A 4848-nucleotide genomic window follows, 5' to 3' on the forward strand; every position below is an offset into this window, starting at 1 on the left:
GGAGCCATGGAGCTGTCTCTGGAAGACGGCCTGTTCTGTTCTCTTCAAGGCTGGGGGTGTTTTAAGTAAGTTTCAGTAGGAAATTATCTGGAGCTTTTAATTGAGATAAAAGTCAGTATAAACCAATGGTGTGAAAACACTGTCATGTACACACACATACACACACACGCACACCCCACATCACCCCTTTAACTTAGGCTTTTGTAACACAATTCAGGACCCAACAGAAAATAACATTCTTAAATGTCTCCACACAGAAACAGAAAATTCTAGGAACTACATTTTGGAAGGCATCAATAATTTGGAGTGTTCATGGAATGTAGAAAAGCTGAGTGAGGAAAGTGTAGAAAAGGATTATACAGGGGACCAACAGTTGGTGTAATGGCTATGTTGCTGGACTCCCATGTAGTCGACTGCAGTTCGAATCCCAGACCCAGTGCCGTAAACTCATGCTGGGTGCATGTGCATGTGTGCCCAACATCCTGAGAGGAGAATGGAGGAGAAGGGATTGCAGTATGGCCATTCCCCCAGGTGAGGGTGATTTCTCCCTTTCTGTCTCTCTGTCTCCCTCTGCCTTTCGGGAGAGTGTATGTGCCCTATAGCAAAAACCTCTCCAAAAATAAATTAAAAAAAAAAAAGAATTACACAGAAAATAGTGAGTGAACTGAGTAAAAGATTCAAGAAGATACTTGGCAATTCTGAAGAACTGAGGAGACCTGGAGGCTGTGGGCACACAGGGCAGAGGACAGACAAATGGGTTCATGTTTCAGGAAGCTAATCTCCTCACCATGAAGAGAAAATTACATCAGATGTCCCCAAACAAAGTAGGTACCGACGGCAGGGAAAGCCAGGTGTTTGAACAGGAAGTTGATAAATGTGATGACTTTAACCATAAAGCTTGGCGATTTTAACCATGTGTGAAAAGAGGTTAGTGCTATGTCGGTTAGTGCTCTACAGAGGAGTCCCGTACATGAAAGCGAGTGCATTCTCCTGCTTTACCAGTTTACAGAATGATCGCAATCTGAGGGCGGGTCATCGATACTGGTAAGGGGACACAGGAACTTCCCTGAGGAACTTGAGAGCCAAGTAGCTTCCTCAGCCTCCTCCACCCCGAAGGCATCTCCTCCACAAATCTGCCCAGGGCCTGCATTTCTTGATCGTAGGAATCACTCATTCGGGGTGTTATTAATCGTAACTACACAAAGGCTCCGGTTTAGCACACGTGAACTTCTTTACTCACACCCTGAGTCATGGTTGCGGGGTGGGACGTGGATGTGAGGGAGAAGGGAATGGGCTCAAGACCATGAACGGTCTGAGGATGTCAGTGTGGATCTCGTGTGAGCAGACACACAGGAACCAGCTCTCTGCTGCTGCTGGCCACAGAGACCGTGGAGGGCCTGGCTGCTGCAGGTCAATCTGGACAGAGAGGGTCCTCGAGCAGTGAGATGCTGAGTGGGGAAAGGTGCGCAGTATGGCCTCACTCAACAACAGCAAGGGCGTGGCAGGTCTCTGCCCATTCAGTTTCCTGGTCTCGCCATGGTATTCACCCAGAATGGGCCATATTTTTAGTAATTGCGTCGTTTTCCTCACTGTCATTTCATGAAGATCAAATAAGATATAAAAAGGGAAGCAAAAACTTCTTAAATGGTTAATCAAAAGGAAGAATAAAAACAAGGGATACCAAAAAAAAACCAAAAAAAAAGGCATGTCTGACCATCTAGCAAGCAGTGGTCTTTCTGGAAGCAAACTGGCAGACCCACCCCGAGTTCCTAACACGAACATGACATACGGCTTCCTGTGCCCATCTGTTGAACATGATTGCTCCAAGGCTAAGCTCAGTGGTTTCTAGCCCACTTCCTCCTCTCCTTAGCGTGGCTTTATGTGCAGCCACTGGTATTAAGGTGTCCTTGACTTTGGCTGCTGATTGACTCTCTGCCCTTGGGCTGCCTCGGTCACTCTGATCTCTACTCCCTAGCCAGCATCTGGCCACTCTGGTGGCCCCTGGGCCCCTGGAGTGAGTTGTGGGGACATACAGTGTAACAATCCTAAATACCTGTTTTTTCTGACTCAGCTTCCTTGAGGATAGAGACCATCTTCTCAACTTGTGACTAGCTGACCCCAGCTGGTACATAAAAAAGTATTATAACACAAACAAATTTTATTTCTGTGCATGCATGACACACCCTTTTTCCTCAATAGAAATAGGTCTACGCAGATCAATTCGGGTTGGAAGGAGCTAGTTTTACAATGCTGAGGTGAGCATAACTAGGGTAACTGTGCACATCAGAATTAAGAGTACTTAGTTCTGAGGCTAAAGTCTTTCATGCCCCTTTTCTAGATTTTTCTGTGTAAATTTGCAACATTCATGTGATTCCCTGAAAGCCCAGGAGATCTCTGTGGATTCAACTTCCTGCATTGCCTGCTGGTCAGGTGTTCTGGTTATAAAATGCCCTTCTGGGATCCCTGGAGGGCTTCACTGCCACCCTGGTGCCTACTGAAGGCTGGAATCTGGAAGGCCTCACAGTAAGTCCTCTCCCATTCTCAGTGTCCCATCTCAATGTTGCTGAGGGTGATGGCAAGACTCCTGGCCCTCTCTGAGGCACAGAACATGCATTGTGCTTTGGACGCCTGTCCTCCATTCACCTCCTGTGTCACACAAACCTACTCTGTTGTTATTTCTTTTATGAAACCCAACTCAGCACCTGAATTATTTTTTGCATCCTTGAATGTGGGTTTATAAACGGCTTTAGACAATGTGATGTTGACACTTCCAGGATTCTCCTATCTTATGCCTGTTGGGTTCTACAATTAATCACCCACATGAGAGCACTATTAGTCCAAATATTAGCAGCTTAATAAGAAATGTTTTCCATCAGTGCTTATGCTTTGATTTGAGGAAAAACTGAATCTCCCATGAACATATGGAGGACTCTCCCTCCTTTCTCATATTGCTACTTAATTTTCCAAAACTAAACGTGGTTCCAGTACACAGGTGTGCCCTGTCCCACTGCAGACTTAACATCCACGTAGGGACACATTCGGTATTTTCATCCCACTGAGGGGGACACCAGCAGTGTGGAAAAGGAAGGCTTGGTGTCATCTCCCAGGTTCTGGGAGTTAAAAGTTTAGAACTCAGGATCAGCAGATGGCATAGTGGTTATGGTGCTGGACTCCCACATGGCTGATCACCGTACAAGTCCTGGACCCGGTGGCTTGAAAATATTGCTGGACCTGTGTATGCATGCCCAAGATCCCAGGAGGAGAATGGAGGGAAAGATATTGCAGTGTGGCCATCCCCGTGAGGATTTCTCACTTTCTCTCTCACTGTGTTGTCTCTTTCCTTCTCCGGTGAGCACACGTACCCCAAGGTAAAAACCTCTACCAAAAAATAAATAAATAAATAAGTGTTTAGTGGACCAGCGGGTGGCGTGTGGTTAAGGTGCTGGACATTCCCACATGGTCGACCACGGTTCAAGTCCTGGACCTGGTGGCTTGCTTTCTCACTTTCTCTCGCTCTCTCTTTATCTCTCTGGTCAAATTAAAATAAATAAAATAAAATAATGCTTTAAAAAAAAAAGTTTAGGACTCAGTTGCTAGAATCCTAAAGTGCAGGAGAATTGATCCCAACTAAATGGTCATTTGAGGGACCAAAACTGCTCCTTGCTGTCCCTGCTCTGAATGAAGCCCTAGGTAGGTTTGCAGAGTGGGAGGAAACTCTGCTGCTTTACCCCCTCTGACTCTTGATCACAAATTGTGACTTTCGAGCCAGCAGGGGAGTCACTTGAAATGTACGAAAAAACGTCCTTGAGACACAAAATGTTGAGTCAAGGGTGAGAGAGAGAAGTCACCTAAGATGTGATCTCCCAAGTTGGATTTTCCCCTCGTGTTTATTTGTAGAGGGACAAAGGAACAAGCTTGTTCATTATTTCCAGAAGTTACAAAGTAGTAAGGGTAACAGAGTCAGCAAACTATGATAAGATGGAGGGCAGGATGCAATGTCTTCTTACCATCCTTCTTGGGGGAGGGTAGGCCCAGGAATATTGGAAGGAATGTTGGGGCCAAGAAGATAGCAACAGTCACAACGTCCTTGGTGTTTGGGAGGCCGGGGCAAGAGATGACGTTCACTCAGGAGGCCCACTGCTGTTTGTAAGCAGCGACCAAAGGGATCATTCATAACCAGCGTTCTCGCCTGGTTTTCACAGCACACGGGCTCTGGAGTCTCCTTCCTCATTAAACTGGAGTTCTTAAAGGGAAACATCAGAAATTGTTTATCTATATAATTTTATAAATGGTAGCTTTTTCATTAACCCTGGACATCTCCGTCCTCATCAAAGTACAACTACCAAAGGGACACAATAGAAAGTATTTATCCATGCAGTTTTATAAGTGACAGATTTTTCTTGTGTTCCCCCAACCCCGTAGCTAAGCACCATCCCAGGTACAGACTATGGGGCATGGGCCCCTATCCAACCGTGCTCTATGTGGTGACTGCTGGGTTATGTGAGAGAGAAATCGAAGGGTGGAGGAGGCGAGGCAGGAAAAGGCTGTGGTGGAGAAAGGAGGCCGTGCTCTTGCACACACAGGTAGTTGACAACCAACAAACCTGTTCTCACAATCTGAGATGGTTCTTGGAAATGGGCTACGCTGCTGTAGACCGCAGACTTCCTGGGTCTTGCTGAGATAGCATGAACCAAACCACCCGATATCTAATATCTAGTAAAGAGGTATGAGCTTTGGTGAGGGGTCAACATTCTTGTAACAAAATATGTGAGATGGTGTAAGAGTAGGAGCTGAAGACACTGTCCAAATCTCACCACAGAGACTCGGGGTGGGAACAGTTCCCACTCT

The sequence above is a fragment of the Tupaia chinensis genome, unplaced genomic scaffold (assembly GCF_000334495.1).
Source record: "Tupaia chinensis unplaced genomic scaffold, TupChi_1.0 Scaffold144128_1, whole genome shotgun sequence".
NCBI lineage: Eukaryota > Metazoa > Chordata > Mammalia > Scandentia > Tupaiidae > Tupaia > Tupaia belangeri.